Consider the following 25,146-nt stretch of genomic DNA (forward strand, 5'->3'; position numbering starts at 1 on the left):
TGGAGGATAGAGACATTTAGATTTTTAGAGATTATTCGAAAGTCAATTTTTAAAAGGCAAATATCTCCCAATCTGTAGGAATCTGACAGACAAAACTTATGTCACTTTGAGGGAACGTATATGTCAACTTCATGTCAGAATCTCGTCAATGTATGTCCAAGGGTTTGGACGATAGAGACATTTAAATTTTTCGAGATTATTCGAAAGTAAATTATTAAAAGGCAAATATCTCCCGATCTGTAGGCATCTGAGAGACAAAACTTATGTCACTTTGAAGGAACGTATATGTCAACTTCATGTCAGAATCTCGGCAAGGTATGTCCAAGGGTTTGGAGGATAGAGACATTTGAATTTTTCGAGATTACTCGAAAGTCAATTTGTGAAAGGCAAATATCTCCCGATCTGCAGGTATCTGAGAGACAAATCTTATGTCACTTTGAGGGAAGGAATATGTCAACTTCATGTCAGATTCACGTCAATGTATATCCAAGGGTTTGGAGAATAGAGATATTTAAATTTTTATAGATTATTCGAAAGTCAATTTTTAAAATTCAAATATCTCCCGATCTGTATTAATCTGAGAAACAAAACTTATGTCACTTTGAGGGAACGTATATGTCAACTTCTTGTCAGAGTCACTTCAATGTATGTCCATGGGTTTGGAGGATAGAGACATTTAGATTTTTAGAGATTATTCGAAAGTCAATTTTTAAAAGGCAAATATCTCCTGATCTGTAGGCATCTGAGAGACAAAACTTATGTCACTTTGAGGGAACCTATATGTCAACTTCATGTCAGAATCTCGCCAATGTATGTCCAAGGGTTTGGACGATAGAGACATTTTAATTTTTCGAGATTATTCGAAAGTCAATTTTTAAAAGGCAAATATCTCCCGATCTGTAGGAATCTGAGAGACAAAACTTATTTCACTTTGAGGGAACATATATGTCAAATTCCTGTCAGAGCCACGTCAATGTATGTCCAAGGGTTTGGAGGATAGAGACATTTAAATTTGTAGAGATTATTCGAAAGTCAATTTTTGAAAAAGCAAATATCTCCCGATCTGTAGGAATCTGAGCGACAAAACTTATGTCACTTTGAGGGAACGTATATGTCAACTTCCTGTCAGAGGTACGTAAATGTATGTCCAAGGGTTTGGAGGATAGAGACATTTTAATTTTTCGAGATTATTCGAAAGTCAATTTTTAAAAGGCATATATCTCCCGATCTGTAGGAATCTCAGAGACAAAACTTATGTCACTTTGAGGGAACGTATATGTCAACTTCTTGTCAGAGTCACTTCAATGTATGTCCATGGGTTTGGAGGATAGAGACATTTAGATTTTTCGAGATTATTCGAAAGTCAATTTTTAAAAGGCAAATATCTCCCGATCTGTAGGAATCTGAGAGACAAAACTTATGTCACTTTGAAGGAACGTATGTGTCAACTTCATGCCAGAATCTCGTCAATGTATGTCCAAGGTTTTGGAGGATAGAGACATTTTAATTTTTCGAGATTATTCGAAAGTCAATTTTTGAAAAGGCAAATATCTCCCGATCTGTATTAATCTGAGAGACAAAACTTATGTCACTTTGAGGGAAAGTATATGTCAACTTGCTGTCATAGTCACGTCAATGTATGTCCAAGGGATTGGAGGATAGAGACATTGAAATTTTTAGAGATTATTCGAAAGTAAATTTTTAAAAGGCAAATATATCCCGATCTGTAGGAATCTGAGAGACAAAACTTATGTCACTTTGAGGGAACGTATATGTCAACTTCCTGTCAGTGTCACGTCAATGTATGTCCAAGGTTTTGGAGGATAGAGACATTTTAATTTTTCGAGATTACTCGAAAGTCAATTATTAAAAGGCAAATATCTGCCGATCTGTAGGAATCTGAGAGACAAAACTTGTGTCACTTTGATTGAACGTATATATCAACTTCCTGTCAGATTCACGTCAATGTATGTCTAAGGGTTTGGACGATAGAGACATTTTAATTTTTCGAGATTATTCGAAAGTAAATTTTTAAAAGGCAAATATCTCCCTCTCTGTAGGAATCTGAGAGACAAAACTTATGTCACTTTGATGGAACGTATATGCCAACTTCATGTCAGAATCTCGTCAATGTATGTCCAAGGGTTTGGACGATAGAGACATTTTAATTTTTCGAGATTATTCGAAAGTCAATTTTTAAAAGGCAAATATCTCCCGATCTGTAGGAATCTGAGAGACAAATCTTATGTCACTTTCAGGGAACGCATATGTCAACTTCTTGTCAGAGTCTCGTGAATGTATGTCCAAGGGTTTGGAGGATAGAGACATTTTAATTTTTCGACATTATTCGAAAGTCAATTTTTAAAAGGCAAATATCTCCCGATCTGTATTAATCTGAGAAACAAAACTTATGTCACTTTGAGGGAACGTATATGTCAACTTCCTGTCAGAGGTACGTAAATGTATGTCCGAGGGTTTGGAGGATAGAGACATTTTAATTTTTCGAGATTATTCGAAAGTAAATTATTAAAAGGCAAATATCTCCCGATCTGTATGCATCTGAGAGACAAAACTTATGTCACTTTGAAGGAACGTATATGTCAACTTCATGTCAGAATCTCGGCAAGGTATGTCCAAGGGTTTGGAGGATAGAGACATTTGAATTTTTCGAATTTATTCGAAAGTCAATTTGTGAAAGGCAAATATCTCCCGATCTGCAGGTATCTGAGAGACAAATCTTATGTCACTTTGAGGGAAGGAATATGTCAACTTCATGTCAGATTCACGTCAATGTATATCCAAGGGTTTGGAGAATAGAGATATTTAAATTTTTATAGATTATTCGAAAGTCAATTCTTAAAATTCAAATATCTCCCGATCTGTAGGAATCTGAGAGACAAAACTTATGTCACTTTGAGGGAACGTATATGTCAACTTTCTGTCAGAGGTACGTAAATGTATGTCCAAGGTTTTGGAGGATAGAGACATTCTAATTTTTCGAGATTATTCGAAAGTCAATTTTTAAAAGGCATATATCTCCCGATCTGTAGGAATCTCAGAGACAAAACTTATGTCACTTTGAGGGAACGTATATGTCAACTTCTTGTCAGAGTCACTTCAATGTATGTCCATGGGTTTGGAGGATAGAGACATTTAGATTTTTAGAGATTATTCGAAAGTCAATTTTTAAAAGGCAAATATCTCCCAATCTGTAGGAATCTGACAGACAAAACTTATGTCACTTTGAGGGAACGTATATGTCAACTTCATGTCAGAATCTCGTCAATGTATGTCCAAGGGTTTGGACGATAGAGACATTTAAATTTTTCGAGATTATTCGAAAGTAAATTATTAAAAGGCAAATATCTCCCGATCTGTAGGCATCTGAGAGACAAAACTTATGTCACTTTGAAGGAACGTATATGTCAACTTCATGTCAGAATCTCGGCAAGGTATGTCCAAGGGTTTGGAGGATAGAGACATTTGAATTTTTCGAGATTACTCGAAAATCAATTTGTGAAAGGCAAATATCTCCCGATCTGCAGGTATCTGAGAGACAAATCTTATGTCACTTTGAGGGAAGGAATATGTCAACTTCATGTCAGATTCACGTCAATGTATATCCAAGGGTTTGGAGAATAGAGATATTTAAATTTTTATAGATTATTCGAAAGTCAATTTTTAAAATTCAAATATCTCCCGATCTGTATTAATCTGAGAAACAAAACTTATGTCACTTTGAGGGAACGTATATGTCAACTTCCTGTCAGAGGTACGTAAATGTATGTCCGAGGGTTTGGAGGATAGAGACATTTTAATTTTTCGAGATTATTCGAAAGTCAATTTTTAAAAGGCATATATCTCCCGATCTGTACGAATCTCATAGACAAAACTTATGTCACTTTGAGGGAACGTATATGTCAACTTCTTGTCAGAGTCACTTCAATGTATGTCCATGAGTTTGGAGGATAGAGACATTTAGATTTTTAGAGATTATTCGAAAGTCAATTTTTAAAAGGCAAATATCTCCTGATCTGTATGCATCTGAGAGACAAAACTTATGTCACTTTGAGGGAACCTATATGTCAACTTCATGTCAGAATCTCGCCAATGTATGTCCAAGGGTTTGGACGATAGAGACATTTTAATTTTTCGAGATTATTCGAAAGTCAATTTTTAAAAGGCAAATATCTCCCGATCTGTAGGAATCTGAGAGACAAAACTTATTTCACTTTGAGGGAACATATATGTCAAATTCCTGTCAGAGCCACGTCAATGTATGTCCAAGGGTTTGGAGGATAGAGACATTTAAATTTGTAGAGATTATTCGAAAGTCAATTTTTGAAAAAGCAAATATCTCCCGATCTGTAGGAATCTGAGCGACAAAACTTATGTCACTTTGAGGGAACGTATATGTCAACTTCCTGTCAGAGGTACGTAAATGTATGTCCAAGGGTTTGGAGGATAGAGACATTTTAATTTTTCGAGATTATTCGAAAGTCAATTTTTAAAAGGCATATATCTCCCGATCTGTAGGAATCTCAGAGACAAAACTTATGTCACTTTGAGGGAACGTATATGTCAACTTCTTGTCAGAGTCACTTCAATGTATGTCCATGGGTTTGGAGGATAGAGACATTTAGATTTTTCGAGATTATTCGAAAGTCAATTTTTAAAAGGCAAATATCTCCCGATCTGTAGGAATCTGAGAGACAAAACTTATGTCACTTTGAAGGAACGTATGTGTCAACTTCATGCCAGAATCTCGTCAATGTATGTCCAAGGTTTTGGAGGATAGAGACATTTTAATTTTTCGAGATTATTCGAAAGTCAATTTTTGAAAAGGCAAATATCTCCCGATCTGTATTAATCTGAGAGACAAAACTTATGTCACTTTGAGGGAAAGTATATGTCAACTTGCTGTCATAGTCACGTCAATGTATGTCCAAGGGATTGGAGGATAGAGACATTGAAATTTTTAGAGATTATTCGAAAGTAAATTTTTAAAAGGCAAATATATCCCGATCTGTAGGAATCTGAGAGACAAAACTTATGTCACTTTGAGGGAACGTATATGTCAACTTCCTGTCAGTGTCACGTCAATGTATGTCCAAGGTTTTGGACGATAGAGACATTTTAATTTTTCGAGATTACTCGAAAGTCAATTATTAAAAGGCAAATATCTGCCGATCTGTAGGAATCTGAGAGACAAAACTTGTGTCACTTTGATTGAACGTATATATCAACTTCCTGTCAGATTCACGTCAATGTATGTCTAAGGGTTTGGACGATAGAGACATTTTAATTTTTCGAGATTATTCGAAAGTAAATTTTTAAAAGGCAAATATCTCCCTCTCTGTAGGAATCTGAGAGACAAAACTTATGTCACTTTGATGGAACGTATATGCCAACTTCATGTCAGAATCTCGTCAATGTATGTCCAAGGGTTTGGACGATAGAGACATTTTAATTTTTCGAGATTATTCGAAAGTCAATTTTTAAAAGGCAAATATCTCCCGATCTGTAGGAATCTGAGAGACAAATCTTATGTCACTTTCAGGGAACGCATATGTCAACTTCTTGTCAGAGTCTCGTGAATGTATGTCCAAGGGTTTGGAGGATAGAGACATTTTAATTTTTCGACATTATTCGAAAGTCAATTTTTAAAAGGCAAATATCTCCCAATCTGTAGGAATCTGACAGACAAAACTTATGTCAATTTGAGGGAACGTATATGTCAACTTCATGTCAGAATCTCGTCAATGTATGTCCAAGGGTTTGGACGATAGAGACATTTTAATTTTTCGAGATTATTCGAAAGTAAATTATTAAAAGGCAAATATCTCCCGATCTGTATGCATCTGAGAGACAAAACTTATGTCACTTTGAAGGAACGTATATGTCAACTTCATGTCAGAATCTCGGCAAGGTATGTCCAAGGGTTTGGAGGATAGAGACATTTGAATTTTTCGAAATTATTCGAAAGTCAATTTGTGAAAGGCAAATATCTCCCGATCTGCAGGTATCTGAGAGACAAATCTTATGTCACTTTGAGGGAAGGAATATGTCAACTTCATGTCAGATTCACGTCAATGTATATCCAAGGGTTTGGAGAATAGAGATATTTAAATTTTTATAGATTATTCGAAAGTCAATTCTTAAAATTCAAATATCTCCCGATCTGTAGGAATCTGAGAGACAAAACTTATGTCACTTTGAGGGAACGTATATGTCAACTTTCTGTCAGAGGTACGTAAATGTATGTCCAAGGTTTTGGAGGATAGAGACATTCTAATTTTTCGAGATTATTCGAAAGTCAATTTTTAAAAGGCATATATCTCCCAATCTGTAGGAATCTCAGAGACAAAACTTATGTCACTTTGAGGGAACGTATATGTCAACTTCTTGTCAGAGTCACTTCAATGTATGTCCATGGGTTTGGAGGATAGAGACATTTAGATTTTTAGAGATTATTCGAAAGTCAATTTTTAAAAGGCAAATATCTCCCAATCTGTAGGAATCTGACAGACAAAACTTATGTCACTTTGAGGGAACGTATATGTCAACTTCATGTCAGAATCTCGTCAATGTATGTCCAAGGGTTTGGACGATAGAGACATTTAAATTTTTCGAGATTATTCGAAAGTAAATTATTAAAAGGCAAATATCTCCCGATCTGTAGGCATCTGAGAGACAAAACTTATGTCACTTTGAAGGAACGTATATGTCAACTTCATGTCAGAATCTCGGCAAGGTATGTCCAAGGGTTTGGAGGATAGAGACATTTGAATTTTTCGAGATTATTCGAAAGTCAATTTGTGAAAGGCAAATATCTCCCGATCTGCAGGTATCTGAGAGACAAATCTTATGTCACTTTGAGGGAAGGAATATGTCAACTTCATGTCAGATTCACGTCAATGTATATCCAAGGGTTTGGAGAATAGAGATATTTAAATTTTTATAGATTATTCGAAAGTCAATTTTTAAAATTCAAATATCTCCCGATCTGTATTAATCTGAAAAACAAAACTTATGTCACTTTGAGGGAACGTATATGTCAACTTCCTGTCAGAGGTACGTAAATGTATGTCCGAGGGTTTGGAGGATAGAGACATTTTAATTTTTCGAGATTATTCGAAAGTCAATTTTTAAAAGGCATATATCTCCCGATCTGTACGAATCTCATAGACAAAACTTATGTCACTTTGAGGGAACGTATATGTCAACTTCTTGTCAGAGTCACTTCAATGTATGTCCATGGGTTTGGAGGATAGAGACATTTAGATTTTTAGAGATTATTCGAAAGTCAATTTTTAAAAGGCAAATATCTCCTGATCTGTAGGCATCTGAGAGACAAAACTTATGTCACTTTGAGGGAACCTATATGTCAACTTCATGTCAGAATCTCGCCAATGTATGTCCAAGGGTTTGGACGATAGAGACATTTTAATTTTTCGAGATTATTCGAAAGTCAATTTTTAAAAGGCAAATATCTCCCGATCTGTAGGAATCTGAGAGACAAAACTTATTTCACTTTGAGGGAACATATATGTCAAATTCCTGTCAGAGCCACGTCAATGTATGTCCAAGGGTTTGGAGGATAGAGACATTTAAATTTGTAGAGATTATTCGAAAGTCAATTTTTGAAAAAGCAAATATCTCCCGATCTGTAGGAATCTGAGCGACAAAACTTATGTCACTTTGAGGGAACGTATATGTCAACTTCCTGTCAGAGGTACGTAAATGTATGTCCAAGGGTTTGGAGGATAGAGACATTTTAATTTTTCGAGATTATTCGAAAGTCAATTTTTAAAAGGCATATATCTCCCGATCTGTAGGAATCTCAGAGACAAAACTTATGTCACTTTGAGGGAACGTATATGTCAACTTCTTGTCAGAGTCACTTCAATGTATGTCCATGGGTTTGGAGGATAGAGACATTTAGATTTTTAGAGATTATTCGAAAGTCAATTTTTGAAAAGGCAAATATCTCCCGATCTGTAGGAACCTGAGAGACAAAACTTATGTCACTTTGAGGGAACGTATATGTAAATTTCCTATCAGAGTCACGTGAATGTATGTTTAAGGATTTGGAGGATAGAGACATTTTAATTTTTCGAGATTATTCGAAAGTCAATTTTTAAAAGGCAAATATCTCCCGATCTGTAGGCACCTGAGAGACAAACATTATGTCACTTTGAGGGAACGAATATGTCAATTTCATGTGAGAGTCTCGTCAATGTATGTCCAAGGGTTTGGAGGATAGAGACATTTTAATTTTTCGAGATTATTCGAAAGTCAATTTTTGAAAAGGCAAATTTCTCCCGATCTGTAGGAATCTTTGCGACAAAACTTATGTCACCTTGAGGGAACGTATATGTTATCGTCATGTCAGAGTCACGTCGATGTATGTATAAGGGTTTGGAGCATAGAGACATTATAATTTTTCGAGATTATTCGAAAGTCAATTTTTCAAAAGGCAAATATCTCCCGATCTGTAGGAACCTGAGAGACAAAACTTATGTCACTTTGAGGGAACGTAAATGTCAACTTCCTGTCAGAGTTTTGTCAGTGTATGTCCAAGGGTTTGGAGGATAGAGACATTTAAATTTTTCGAGATTATTCGAAAGTCAATTTTTAAAAGGCAAATATCTCCCGATATGTAGGCACCTGAGAGACAAACCTTATGTCACTTTGAGGGAACGAATATGTCAACTTCATGTCAGAGTCTCGTCAATGTATGTCCAAGAGTTTGGAGGATAGAGACATTTTAATTTTTCGAGATTATTCGAAAGTCAATTTTTAAAAGGCAAATATCTCCCGATCTGTAGTAATCTGAGAGACAAAACTTATTTCACTTTGAGGGAACATATATGTCAACTTCCTGTCAGAGTCACGTCGATGTATGTCCAAGGGTTTGGAGGATAGAGACATTTAAATTTTTCGAGATTATTCGAAAGTCAATTTTTAAAAGGCAAATATCACCCGATCTGTAGGAATCTGAGAGACAAAACTTATGTCACTTTGAGGGAACGTATATGTAAACTTCCTATCAGAGTGTTGTCAATGTATGTCCAAGGGTTTGGAGGATAGAGACATTTTAATTTTTCGAGATTATTCGAAAGTCAATTTCTGAAAAGGCAAATATCTCCCGATCTGTAGGAATCTGAGAGACAAACCTTATGTCACTTTGAGGGAACGTATATGTCAACTTCATGTCAGAATCTCGTCAATCTATGTCCAAGGGTTTGGACGATAGATACATTTTAATTTTTCGAGATTATTCGAAAGTCAATTTTTAAAAGGCAAATATCTCCCGATCTGTAGGAATCTGAGAGACAAAACTTATGTCACTTTGAAGGAACGTATATGTCAACTTCATGTCAGAATCTCGTCAATGTATGTCCAAGGTTTTGGAGGATAGAGACATTTTAATTATTCGAGATTATTCGAAAGTCAATTTTTGAAAAGGCAAATATCTCCCGATCTGTATTAATCTGAGAGACAAAAATTATGTCACTTTGAGGGCAACTATATGTCAACTTCATGTAATAGTCACGTCGATGTATGTCCAAGGGTTTGGAGGATAGAGACATTTTAATTTTTCGAGATTATTCGAAAGTCAATTTTTAAAAGGCAAATATCACCCGATCTGTAGGAATCTGAGAGATAAAACTTATGTCACTTTGAGGGAACGTATATGTAAACTTCCTATCAGAGTGTTGTCAATGTATGTCCAAGGGTTTGGAGGATAGAGACATTTTAATTTTTCGAGATTATTCGAAAGTCAATTTCTGAAAAGGCAAATATCTCCCGATCTGTAGGAATCTGAGAGACAAACCTTATGTCACTTTGAGGGAACGTATATGTCAACAACATGTCAGAATCTCGTCAATGTATGTCGAAGGGTTTGGACGATAGATACATTTTAATTTTTCGAGATTATTCGAAAGTCAATTTTTAAAAGGCAAATATCTCCCGATCTGTAGGAATCTGAGAAACAAAACTTATGTCACTTTGAAGGAACGTATGTGTCAACTTCATGCCAGAATCTCGTCAATGTATGTCCAAGGTTTTGGAGGATAGAGACATTTTAATTTTTCGAGATTATTCGAAAGTCAATTTTTGAAAAGGCAAATATCTCCCGATCTGTATTAATCTGAGAGACAAAACTTATGTCACTTTGAGGGAAAGTATATGTCAACTTGCTGTCATAGTCACGTCAATGTATGTCCAAGGGATTGGAGGATAGAGACATTGAAATTTTTAGAGATTATTCGAAAGTAAATTTTTAAAAGGCAAATATATCCCGATCTGTAGGAATCTGAGAGACAAAACTTATGTCACTTTGAGGGAACGTATATGTCAACTTCCTGTCAGTGTCACGTCAATGTATGTCCAAGGTTTTGGAGGATAGAGACATTTTAATTTTTCGAGATTACTCGAAAGTCAATTATTAAAAGGCAAATATCTGCCGATCTGTAGGAATCTGAGAGACAAAACTTGTGTCACTTTGATTGAACGTATATATCAACTTCCTGTCAGATTCACGTCAATGTATGTCTTAGGGTTTGGACGATAGAGACATTTTAATTTTTCGAGATTATTCGAAAGTAAATATTTAAAAGGCAAATATCTCCCTCTCTGTAGGAATCTGAGAGACAAAACTTATGTCACTTTGATGGAACGTATATGCCAACTTCATGTCAGAATCTCGTCAATGTATGTCCAAGGGTTTGGACGATAGAGACATTTTAATTTTTCGAGATTATTCGAAAGTCAATTTTTAAAAGGCAAATATCTCCCGATCTGTAGGAATCTGAGAGACAAATCTTATGTCACTTTCAGGGAACGCATATGTCAACTTCTTGTCAGAGTCTCGTGAATGTATGTCCAAGGGTTTGGAGGATAGAGACATTTTAATTTTTCGACATTATTCGAAAGTCAATTTTTAAAAGGCAAATATCTCCCGATCTGTATTAATCTGAGAAACAAAACTTATGTCACTTTGAGGGAACGTATATGTCAACTTCCTGTCAGAGGTACGTAAATGTATGTCCGAGGGTTTGGAGGATAGAGACATTTTAATTTTTCGAGATTATTCGAAAGTAAATTATTAAAAGGCAAATATCTCCCGATCTGTATGCATCTGAGAGACAAAACTTATGTCACTTTGAAGGAACGTATATGTCAACTTCATGTCAGAATCTCGGCAAGGTATGTCCAAGGGTTTGGAGGATAGAGACATTTGAATTTTTCGAATTTATTCGAAAGTCAATTTGTGAAAGGCAAATATCTCCCGATCTGCAGGTATCTGAGAGACAAATCTTATGTCACTTTGAGGGAAGGAATATGTCAACTTCATGTCAGATTCACGTCAATGTATATCCAAGGGTTTGGAGAATAGAGATATTTAAATTTTTATAGATTATTCGAAAGTCAATTCTTAAAATTCAAATATCTCCCGATCTGTAGGAATCTGAGAGACAAAACTTATGTCACTTTGAGGGAACGTATATGTCAACTTTCTGTCAGAGGTACGTAAATGTATGTCCAAGGTTTTGGAGGATAGAGACATTCTAATTTTTCGAGATTATTCGAAAGTCAATTTTTAAAAGGCATATATCTCCCGATCTGTAGGAATCTCAGAGACAAAACTTATGTCACTTTGAGGGAACGTATATGTCAACTTCTTGTCAGAGTCACTTCAATGTATGTCCATGGGTTTGGAGGATAGAGACATTTAGATTTTTAGAGATTATTCGAAAGTCAATTTTTAAAAGGCAAATATCTCCCAATCTGTAGGAATCTGACAGACAAAACTTATGTCACTTTGAGGGAACGTATATGTCAACTTCATGTCAGAATCTCGTCAATGTATGTCCAAGGGTTTGGACGATAGAGACATTTAAATTTTTCGAGATTATTCGAAAGTAAATTATTAAAAGGCAAATATCTCCCGATCTGTAGGCATCTGAGAGACAAAACTTATGTCACTTTGAAGGAACGTATATGTCAACTTCATGTCAGAATCTCGGCAAGGTATGTCCAAGGGTTTGGAGGATAGAGACATTTGAATTTTTCGAGATTACTCGAAAGTCAATTTGTGAAAGGCAAATATCTCCCGATCTGCAGGTATCTGAGAGACAAATCTTATGTCACTTTGAGGGAAGGAATATGTCAACTTCATGTCAGATTCACGTCAATGTATATCCAAGGGTTTGGAGAATAGAGATATTTAAATTTTTATAGATTATTCGAAAGTCAATTTTTAAAATTCAAATATCTCCCGATCTGTATTAATCTGAGAAACAAAACTTATGTCACTTTGAGGGAACGTATATGTCAACTTCCTGTCAGAGGTACGTAAATGTATGTCCGAGGGTTTGGAGGATAGAGACATTTTAATTTTTCGAGATTATTCGAAAGTCAATTTTTAAAAGGCATATATCTCCCGATCTGTACGAATCTCATAGACAAAACTTATGTCACTTTGAGGGAACGTATATGTCAACTTCTTGTCAGAGTCACTTCAATGTATGTCCATGGGTTTGGAGGATAGAGACATTTAGATTTTTAGAGATTATTCGAAAGTCAATTTTTAAAAGGCAAATATCTCCTGATCTGTAGGCATCTGAGAGACAAAACTTATGTCACTTTGAGGGAACCTATATGTCAACTTCATGTCAGAATCTCGCCAATGTATGTCCAAGGGTTTGGACGATAGAGACATTTTAATTTTTCGAGATTATTCGAAAGTCAATTTTTAAAAGGCAAATATCTCCCGATCTGTAGGAATCTGAGAGACAAAACTTATTTCACTTTGAGGGAACATATATGTCAAATTCCTGTCAGAGCCACGTCAATGTATGTCCAAGGGTTTGGAGGATAGAGACATTTAAATTTGTAGAGATTATTCGAAAGTCAATTTTTGAAAAAGCAAATATCTCCCGATCTGTAGGAATCTGAGCGACAAAACTTATGTCACTTTGAGGGAACGTATATGTCAACTTCCTGTCAGAGGTACGTAAATGTATGTCCAAGGGTTTGGAGGATAGAGACATTTTAATTTTTCGAGATTATTCGAAAGTCAATTTTTAAAAGGCATATATCTCCCGATCTGTAGGAATCTCAGAGACAAAACTTATGTCACTTTGAGGGAACGTATATGTCAACTTCTTGTCAGAGTCACTTCAATGTATGTCCATGGGTTTGGAGGATAGAGACATTTAGATTTTTAGAGATTATTCGAAAGTCAATTTTTGAAAAGGCAAATATCTCCCGATCTGTAGGAACCTGAGAGACAAAACTTATGTCACTTTGAGGGAACGTATATGTAAATTTCCTATCAGAGTCACGTGAATGTATGTTTAAGGGTTTGGAGAATAGAGACATTTTAATTTTTCGAGATTATTCGAAAGTCAATTTTTAAAAGGCAAATATCTCCCGATCTGTAGGCACCTGAGAGACAAACATTATGTCACTTTGAGGGAAAGAATATGTCAATTTCATGTGAGAGTCTCGTCAATGTATGTCCAAGGGTTTGGAGGATAGAGACATTTTAATTTTTCGAGATTATTCGAAAGTCAATTTTTGAAAAGGCAAATTTCTCCCGATCTGTAGGAATCTTTGCGACAAAACTTATGTCACCTTGAGGGAACGTATATGTTATCGTCATGTCAGAGTCACGTCGATGTATGTATAAGGGTTTGGAGCATAGAGATATTATAATTTTTCGAGATTATTCGAAAGTCAATTTTTCAAAAGGCAAATATCTCCCGATCTGTAGGAACCTGAGAGACAAAACTTATGTCACTTTGAGGGAACGTAAATGTCAACTTCCTGTCAGAGTTTTGTCAGTGTATGTCCAAGGGTTTGGAGGATAGAGACATTTAAATTTTTCGAGATTATTCGAAAGTCAATTTTTAAAAGGCAAATATCTCCCGATATGTAGGCACCTGAGAGACAAACCTTATGTCACTTTGAGGGAACGAATATGTCAACTTCATGTCAGAGTCTCGTCAATGTATGTCCAAGAGTTTGGAGGATAGAGACATTTTAATTTTTCGAGATTATTCGAAAGTCAATTTTTAAAAGGCAAATATCTCCCGATCTGTAGTAATCTGAGAGACAAAACTTAATTCACTTTGAGGGAACATATATGTCAACTTCCTGTCAGAGTCACGTCGATGTATGTCCAAGGGTTTGGAGGATAGAGACATTTAAATTTTTCGAGATTATTCGAAAGTCAATTTTTAAAAGGCAAATATCACCCGATCTGTAGGAATCTGAGAGACAAAACTTATGTCACTTTGAGGGAACGTATATGTAAACTTCCTATCAGAGTGTTGTCAATGTATGTCCAAGGGTTTGGAGGATAGAGACATTTTAATTTTTCGAGATTATTCGAAAGTCAATTTCTGAAAAGGCAAATATCTCCCGATCTGTAGGAATCTGAGAGACAAACCTTATGTCACTTTGAGGGAACGTATATGTCAACTTCATGTCAGAATCTCGTCAATCTATGTCCAAGGGTTTGGACGATAGATACATTTTAATTTTTCGAGATTATTCGAAAGTCAATTTTTAAAAGGCAAATATCTCCCGATCTGTAGGAATCTGAGAGACAAAACTTATGTCACTTTGAAGGAACGTATATGTCAACTTCATGTCAGAATCTCGTCAATGTATGTCCAAGGTTTTGGAGGATAGAGACATTTTAATTATTCGAGATTATTCGAAAGTCAATTTTTGAAAAGGCAAATATCTCCCGATCTGTATTAATCTGAGAGACAAAAATTATGTCACTTTGAGGGCAACTATATGTCAACTTCATGTAATAGTCACGTCAATGTATGTCCAAGGGTTTGGAGGATAGGCACATTTTAATTTTTCGAGATTATTTGAAAGTCAATTTTTAAAAGGCAAATATCACCCGATCTGTAGGAATCTGAGAGACAAATCTTATGTCACTTTGAGGGAACGTATATGTCAACTTCCTGTCAGAGTCACGTCAATGTATGTCCAAGGGTTTGGAGGATAGAGACATTTTAATTTTTCGAGATTAATCGAAAGTCAATTTTTAAAATACAAATATCTGCCGATCTGTAGGAATCTGAGAGACAAAACTTGTGTCACTTTGAGGGAACGTATATATCAACTTCCTGTCAGAGTCACGTCATTGTATGTCCATGGGGTTGGAGGATAGAGACATTTAAATTTTTAGAGATTATACGAAAGTCAATTTTTAAAAGGCAAATATCTCCCGATCTGTAGGCATCTGAGAGACAAAACTTATGTCACTTTGAGGGAACGCATATGTCAACTTCATGTCAGAGTCTCGTCAATGTATATCCAAGGGTTTGGAGGATAGAGACATTTTAATTTTTTCGAGATTATTCGAAAGTAAATTTTTAAAAGGCAAATATCTCCCTCTCTTTAGGAATCTGAGAGACAAAACTTATGTCACTTTGAGGGAACATATATGTCAACTTCCTGTCAGAGTCACGTCATTGTATGTAAAAGGGTTTGGAGGATAGAAACTTTTAAATTTTTAAAGATTATTCGAAAGTCAATTTTTAAAAGGCAAATATCACCCGATCTGTAGGAATCTGAGAGACAAAACTTATGTCACATTGAGGGAACGTATATGTCAACTTCATGTCAGAATATCGTCAATGTATGTCTAAGTGTTTGGAGGATAGAGACATTTTAATTTTTCGAGATTATTCGAAAGTAAATTTTTAAAGGCAAATATCTCCCGATCTGTAGGAACCTGAGAGACAAAACTTATGTCACTTTGAGGGAACGTATATGTAAACTTCCTGTCAGAGTCACGTCAATGTATGTCCAAGGGTTTGGAGGATAGAGACATTTTAATTATTCGAGATTATTCGAAAGTCAATTTTTAAAAGGCAAATATCTCCCGATATGTAGGCACCTGAGAGACAAACCTTATGTCACTTTGAGGGAACGAACATGTCAACTTCATGTCAGAGTCTCGTCAATGTATGTCCAAGGGTTTGGAGGATAGAGACATTTTAATTTTTCGAGATTATTCGAAAGTCAATTTTTAAAAGGCAAATATCTCCCGATCTGTATTAATCTGAGAGACAAAACTTATTTCACTTTGAGGGAACATATATGTCAACTTCCTGTCAGAGTCACGTCAAAGTATGTCTAAGGGTTTGGAGGATAGAGACATTTAAATTTGTAGAGATTATTCGAAAGTCAATTTTTAAAAGGCAAATATCTCCCGATCTGTAGAATCTGAGAGACAAAACTTATGTCACTTTGAGGGAACGTATATGTCAACTTCCTGTCAGAGTCACGTCAATGTATGTCCAAGGGTTTGGAGGATAGAGACGTTTTAATTTTTCGAGATTAATCGAAAGTCAATTTTTAAAATACAAATATCTGCCGATCTGTAGGAATCTGAGAGACAAAACTTGTGTCACTTTGAGGGAACGTATATATCAACTTCCTGTCAGAGTCACGTCATTGTATGTCCATGGGGTTGGAGGATAGAGACATTTAAATTTTTAGAGATTATACGAAAGTCAATTTTTAAAAGGCAAATATCTCCCGATCTGTAGGCATCTGAGAGACAAAACTTATGTCACTTTGAGGGAACGCATATGTCAACTTCATGTCAGAGTCTCGTCAATGTATATCCAAGGGTTTGGAGGATAGAGACAATTTAATTTTTTCGAGATTATTCGAAAGTAAATTTTTAAAAGGCAAATATCTCCCTCTCTGTAGGAATCTGAGAGACAAAACTTATGTCACTTTGAGGGAACATATATGTCAACTTCCTGTCAGAGTCACGTCATTGTATGTAAAAGGGTTTGGAGGATAGAAACTTTTAAATTTTTAAAGATTATTCGAAAGTCAATTTTTAAAAGGCAAATATCACCCGATCTGTAGGAATCTGAGAGACAAAACTTATGTCACATTGAGGGAACGTATATGTCAACTTCATGTCAGAATATCGTCAATGTATGTCTAAGTGTTTGGAGGATAGAGACATTTTAATTTTTCGAGATTATTCGAAAGTAAATTTTTAAAGGCAAATATCTCCCGATCTGTAGGAACCTGAGAGACAAAACTTATGTCACTTTGAGGGAACGTATATGTAAACTTTCTATCAGATTCACGTCAATGTATGTCTAAGGGTTTGGACGATAGAGACATTTTAATTTTTCGAGATTATTCGAAAGTAAATTTTTAAAAGGCAAATATCTCCTTCTCTGTAGGAATCTGAGAGACAAAACTTATGTCACTTTGATGGAACGTATATGCCAACTTCATGTCAGAATCTCGTCAATGTATGTCCAAGGGTTTGGACGATAGAGACATTTTAATTTTTCGAGATTATTCGAAAGTCAATTTTTAAAAGGCAAATATCTCCCGATCTGTAGGAATCTGAGAGACAAATCTTATGTCACTTTCAGGGAACGCATATGTCAACTTCTTGTCAGAGTCTCGTGAATGTATGTCCAAGGGTTTGGAGGATAGAGACATTTAGATTTTTCGAGATTATTCGAAAGTCAATTTTTAAAAGGCAAATATCTCCCAATCTGTAGGAATCTGAGCGACAAAACTTATGTCACCTTGAGGGAACGTATATGTCATCGTCATGTCAGAGTCACGTCGATGTATGTCCAAGGGTTTGGAGGATAGAGACATTATAATTTTTCGAGATTATTCGAAAGTCAATTTTTAAAAGGCAAATATCTCCCGATCTGTAGGAACCTGAGAGACAAAACTTATGTCACTTTGAGGGAACGTATATGTAAATTTCCTATCAGAGTCACGTCAATGTATGTTTAAGGGTTTGGAGGATAGAGACATTTTAATTTTTCGAGATTATTCGAAAGTCAATTTTTAAAAGGCAAATATCTCCCGATCTGTAGGCACCTGAGAGACAAACATTATGTCACTTTGAGGGAACGAATATGTCAATTTCATGTGAGAGTCTCGTCAATGTATGTCCAAGGGTTTGGAGGATAGAGACATTTTAATTTTTCGAGATTATTCGAAAGTCAATTTTTGAAAAGGCAAATTTCTCCCGATCTGTAGGAATCTTTGCGACAAAACTTATGTCACCTTGAGGGAACGTATATGTTATCGTCATGTCAGAGTCACGTCGATGTATGTATAAGGGTTTGGAGCATAGAGACATTATAATTTTTCGAGATTATTCGAAAGTAAATTTTTCAAAAGGCAAATATCTCCCGATCTGTAGGAACCTGAGAGACAAAACTTATGTCACTTTGAGGGAACGTATATGTAAACTTCCTGTCAGAGTCACGTCAATGTATGTCCAAGGGTTTGGAGGATAGAGACATTTAAATTTTTCGAGATTATTCGAAAGTCAATTTTTAAAAGGCAAATATCTCCCGATATGTAGGCACCTGAGAGACAAACCTTATGTCACTTTGAGGGAACGAATATGTCAACTTCATGTCAGAGTCTCGTCAATGTATGTCCAAGGGTTTGGAGGATAGAGACATTTTAATTTTTCGAGATTATTCGAAAGTCAATTTTTTAAAGGCAAATATCTCCCGATCTGTAGGAATCTGAGAGACAAAACTTATTTCACTTTGAGGGAACATATATGTCAACTTCCTGTCAGAGTCACGTCGATGTATGTCCTAGGGTTTGGAGGATAGAGACATTTAAATTTTTCGAGATTATTCGAAAGTCAATTTTTAAAAGGCAAATATCACCCGATCTGTAGGAATCTGAGAGACAAAACTTATGTCACTTTGAGGGAACGTATATGTAAACTTCCTATCAGAGTGTTGTCAATGTATGTCCAAGGGTTTGGAGGATAGAGACATTTTAATTTTTCGAGATTATTCGAAAGTCAATTTCTGAAAAGGCAAATATCTCCCGATCTGTAGGAATCTGAGAGACAAACCTTATGTCACTTTGAGGGAACGTATATGTCAACTTCATGTCAGAATCTCGTCAATCTATGTCCAAGGGTTTGGACGATAGATACATTTTAATTTTTCGAGATTATTCGAAAGTCAATTTTTAAAAGGCAAATATCTCCCGATCTGTAGGAATCTGAGAGACAAAACTTATGTCACTTTGAAGGAACGTATATGTCAACTTCATGTCAGAATCTCGTCAATGTATGTCCAAGGTTTTGGAGGATAGAGACATTTTAATTATTCGAGATTATTCGAAAGTCAATTTTTGAAAAGGCAAATATCTCCCGATCTGTATTAATCTGAGAGACAAAAATTATGTCACTTTGAGGGCAACTATATGTCAACTTCATGTAATAGTCACGTCAATGTATGTCCAAGGGTTTGGAGGATAGGCACATTTTAATTTTTCGAGATTATTCGAAAGTCAATTTTTAAAAGGCAAATATCACCCGATCTGTAGGAATCTGAGAGACAAATCTTATGTCACTTTGAGGGAACGTATATGTCAACTTCCTGTCAGAGTCACGTCAATGTATGTCCAAGGGTTTGGAGGATAGAGACATTTTAATTTTTCGAGATTAATCGAAAGTCAATTTTTAAAATACAAATATCTGCCGATCTGTAGGAATCTGAGAGACAAAACTTGTGTCACTTTGAGGGAACGTATATATCAACTTCCTGTCAGAGTCACGTCATTGTATGTCCATGGGGTTGGAGGATAGAGACATTTAAATTTTTAGAGATTATACGAAAGTCAATTTTTAAAAGGCAAATATCTCCCGATCTGTAGGCATCTGAGAGACAAAACTTATGTCACTTTGAGGGAACGCATATGTCAACTTCATGTCAGAGTCTCGTCAATGTATATCCAAGGGTTTGGAGGATACAGACATTTTAATTTTTTCGAGATTATTCGAAAGTAAATTTTTAAAAGCAAATATCTCCCTCTCTGTAGGAATCTGAGAGACAAAACTTATGTCACTTTGAGGGAACATATATGTCAACTTCCGTCAGAGTCACGTCATTGTATGTAAAAGGGTTTGGAGGATAGAAACTTTTAAATTTTTAAAGATTATTCGAAAGTCAATTTTTAAAAGGCAAATATCACCCGATCTGTAGGAATCTGAGAGACAAAACTTATGTCACATTGAGGGAACGTATATGTCAACTTCATGTCAGAATATCGTCAATGTATGTCTAAGTGTTTGGAGGATAGAGACATTTTAATTTTTCGAGATTATTCGAAAGTAAATTTTTAAAGGCAAATATCTCCCGATCTGTAGGAACCTGAGAGACAAAACTTATGTCACTTTGAGGGAACGTATATGTAAACTTCCTGTCAGAGTCACGTCGATGTATGTCCAAGGGTTTGGAGGATAGAGACATTTTAATTATTCGAGATTATTCGAAAGTCAATTTTTAAAAGGCAAATATCTCCCGATATGTAGGCACCTGAGAGACAAACCTTATGTCACTTTGAGGGAACGTATATGTTAACTTCATGTCAGAGTCTCGTCAATGTATGTCCAAGGGTTTGGAGGATAGAGACATTTTAATTTTTCGAGATTATTCGAAAGTCAATTTTTAAAAGGCAAATACCTCCCGATCTGTAGGCACCTGAGAGACAAACCTTATGTCACTTTGAGGGAACGTATATGTTAACTTCATGTCAGAGTCTCGTCAATGTATGTCCAAGGGTTTGGAGGATAGAGACATTTAAATTTGTAGAGATTATTCGAAAGTCAATATTTAAAAGGCAAATATCCCCCGATCTGTAGAATCTGAGAGACAAAACTTATGTCACTTTGAGGGAACGTATATGTAAACTTCCTGTCAGAGTCACGTCGTTGTATGTCCAAGGGTTTGGAGGATAGAGACATTAAAATTTTTCGAGATTATTCGAAAGTCAATTTTTAAAAGGCAAATATCTCCCGATCTGTAGGAACCTGAGAGACAAAACTTATGTCACTTTGAGGGAACGTATATGTAAATTTCCTATCAGAGTCACGTCAATGTATGTTTAAGGGTTTGGAGGATAGAGACATTTTAATTTTTCGAGATTATTCGAAAGTCAATTTTTAAAAGGCAAATATCTCCCGATCTGTAGGTACCTGAGAGACAAAACTTATGTCACTTTGAGGGAACGTATATGTAAACTTCCTGTCAGAGTCACGTCAATGTATGTCGAAGGGTTTGGATAATAGAGACATTTTAATTTTTCGAGATTATTCGAAAGTCAATTTTTAAAAGGCAAATATCTCCCGATATGTAGGCACCTGAGAGACAAACCTTTTGTCACTTTGAGGGAACGAATATGTCAACTTCATGTCAGAGTCTCGTCAATGTATGTCCAAGGGTTTGGAGGATAGAGACATTATAATTTTTCGAGATTATTCGAAAGTCAATTTTTAAAAGGCAAATATCTCCCGATCTGTAGAATCTGAGAGACAAAACTTATGTCACTTTGAGGGAAGGTACATGTAAACTTCCTGTCAGAGTCACGTCGATGTATGTCCAAGGGTTTGGAGGATAGAGACATTTTAATTTTTCGAGATTATTCGAAAGTCAATTTTTAAAAGGCAAATATCACCCGATCTGTAGGAATCTGAGAGACAAAACTTATGTCACTTTGAGGGAACGTATATGTAAACTTCCTGTCAGAGTCACGTCGATGTATGTCCAAGGGTTTGGAGGATAGAGACATTTTAATTTTTCGAGATTATTCGAAAGTCAATTTCTGAAAAGGCAAATATCTCCCGATCTGTAGGAATCTGAGAGACAAACCTTATGTCACTTTGAGGGAACGTATATGTCAACTTCATGTCAGAATCTCGTCAATGTATGTCGAAGGGTTTGGACGATAGATACATTTTAATTTTTCGAGATTATTCGAAAGTCAATTTTTAAAAGGCAAATATCTCCCGATCTGCAGGAATCTGAGAGACAAAACTTATGTCACTTTGAAGGAACGTATGTGTCAACTTCATGCCAGAATCTCGTCAATGTATGTCCAAGGTTTTGGAGGATAGAGACATTTTAATTTTTCGAGATTATTCGAAAGTCAATTTTTGAAAAGGCAAATATCTCCCGATCTGTATTAATCTGAGAGACAAAACTTATGTCACTTTGAGGGAAAGTATATGTCAACTTGCTGTCATAGTCACGTCAATGTATGTCCAAGGGATTGGAGGATAGAGACATTGAAATTTTTAGAGATTATTCGAAAGTAAATTTTTAAAAGGCAAATATATCCCGATCTGTAGGAATCTGAGAGACAAAACTTATGTCACTTTGAGGGAACGTATATGTCAACTTCCTGTCAGTGTCACGTCAATGTATGTCCAAGGGCTTGGAGGATAGAGACATTTTAATTTTTCGAGATTACTCGAAAGTCAATTATTAAAAGGCAAATATCTGCCGATCTGTAGGAATCTGAGAGACAAAACTTGTGTCACTTTGATTGAACGTATATATCAACTTCCTGTCAGATTCACGTCAATGTATGTCTAAGGGTTTGGACGATAGAGACATTTTAATTTTTCGAGATTATTCGAAAGTAAATTTTTAAAAGGCAAATATCTCCTTCTCTGTAGGAATCTGAGAGACAAAACTTATGTCACTTTGATGGAACGTATATGCCAACTTCATGTCAGAATCTCGTCAATGTATGTCCAAGGGTTTGGACGATAGAGACATTTTAATTTTTCGAGATTATTCGAAAGTCAATTTTTAAAAGGCAAATATCTCCCGATCTGTAGGAATCTGAGAGACAAATCTTATGTCACTTTCAGGGAACGCATATGTCAACTTCTTGTCAGAGTCTCGTGAATGTATGTCTAAGGGTTTGGAGGATAGAGACATTTTAATTTTTCGAGATTATTCGAAAGTCAATTTTTAAAAGGCAAATATCTCCCAATCTGTAGGAATCTGAGCGACAAAACTTATGTCACCTTGAGGGAACGTATATGTCATCGTCATGTCAGAGTCACGTCGATGTATGTCCAAGGGTTTGGAGGATAGAGACATTATAATTTTTCGAGATTATTCGAAAGTCAATTTTTAAAAGGCAAATATCTCCCGATCTGTAGGAACCTGAGAGACAAAACTTATGTCACTTTGAGGGAACGTATATGTAAATTTCCTATCAGAGTCACGTCAATGTATGTTTAAGGGTTTGGAGGATAGAGACATTTAAATTTTTCGAGATTATTCGAAAGTCAATTTTTAAAAGGCAAATATCTCCCGATCTGTAGGTACCTGAGAGACAAAACTTATGTCACTTTGAGGGAACGTATATGTAAATTTCCTATCAGAGTCACGTCAATGTATGTTTAAGGGTTTGGAGGATAGAGACATTTTAATTTTTCGAGATTATTCGTAAATCAATTTTTAAAAGGCAAATATCTCCCGATATGTAGGCACCTGAGAGACAAACCTTATGTCACTTTGAGGGAACGAATATGTCAACTTCATGTCAGAGTCTCGTCAATGTATGTCCAAGGGTTTGGAGGATAGAGACATTATAATTTTTCGAGATTATTCGAAAGTCAATTTTTAAAAGGCAAATATCTCCCGATCTGTAGAATCTGAGAGACAAAACTTATGTCACTTTGAGGGAATGTATATGTAAACTTCCTGTCAGAGTCACGTCGATGTATGTCCAAGGGTTTGGAGGATAGAGACATTTAAATTTTTCGAGATTATTCGAAAGTCAATTTTTAAAAGGCAAATATCACCCGATCTGTAGGAATCTGAGAGACAAAACTTATGTCACTTTGAGGGAACGTATATGTAAACTTCCTATCAGAGTGTTGTCAATGTATGTCCAAGGGTTTGGAGGATAGAGACATTTTAATTTTTCGAGATTATTCGAAAGTCAATTTTTAAAAGGCAAATATCTCCCGATCTGTAGGAATCTGAGAGACAAAACTTATGTCACTTTGAAGGAACGTACGTGTCAACTTCATGCCAGAATCTCGTCAATGTATGTCCAAGGTTTTGGAGGATAGAGACATTTAAATTTTTCGAGATTATTCGAAAGTCAATTTTTGAAAAGGCAAATATCTCCCGATCTGTATTAATCTGAGAGACAAAACTTATGTCACTTTGAGGGAAAGTATATGTCAACTTGCTGTCATAGTCACGTCAATGTATGTCCAAGGGATTGGAGGATAGAGAAATTGAAATTTTTAGAGATTATTCGAAAGTAAATTTTTGAAAGGCAAATATATCCCGATCTGTAGGAATCTGAGAGACAAAACTTATGTCACTTTGAGGGAACGTATATGTCAACTTCCTGTCAGTGTCACGTCAATGTATGTCCAAGGGTTTGGAGGATAGAGACATTTTAATTTTTCGAGATTACTCAAAAGTCAATTATTAAAAGGCAAATATCTGCCGATCTGTAGGAATCTGAGAGACAAAACTTGTGTCACTTTGATTGAACGTATATATCAACTTCCTGTCAGATTCACGTCAATGTATGTCTAAGGGTTTGGACGATAGAGACATTTTAATTTTTCGAGATTATTCGAAAGTAAATTATTAAAAGGCAAATATCTCCCTCTCTGTAGGAATCTGAGAGACAAAACTTATGTCACTTTGATGGACCGTATATGCCAACTTCATGTCAGAATCTCGTCAATGTATGTCCAAGGGTTTGGACGATAGAGACATTTTAATTTTTCGAGATTATTCCAAAGTCAATTTTTAAAAGGCAAATATCTCCCGATCTGTAGGAATCTGAGAGACAAATCTTATGTCACTTTCAGGGAACGCATATGTCAACTTCTTGTCAGAGTCTCGTGAATGTATGTCCAAGGGTTTGGAGGATAGAGACATTTTAATTTTTCGAGATTATTCGAAAGTCAATTTTTAAAAGGCAAATATCTCCCAATCTGTAGGAATCTGACAGACAAAACTTATGTCACTTTGAAGGAACGTACATGTCAACTTCATGTCAGAATCTCGGCAAGGTATGTCCAAGGGTTTGGAGGATAGAGACATTTGAATTTTTCGAGATTATTCGAAAGTCAATTTGTGAAAGGCAAATATCTCCCGATCTGCAGGTATCTGAGAGACAAATCTTATGTCACTTTTAGGGAAGGAATATGTCAACTTCATGTCAGATTCACGTCAATGTATATCCAAGGGTTTGGAGAATAGAAATATTTAAATTTTTATAGAGAGAGACAAAACTTAT

The sequence above is a fragment of the Zootermopsis nevadensis genome, unplaced genomic scaffold, assembly GCF_977971745.1.
Source record: "Zootermopsis nevadensis isolate Lab colony 2312 unplaced genomic scaffold, Znev_1.0 Znev_ptg000037l, whole genome shotgun sequence".
NCBI lineage: Eukaryota > Metazoa > Arthropoda > Insecta > Blattodea > Termopsidae > Zootermopsis > Zootermopsis nevadensis.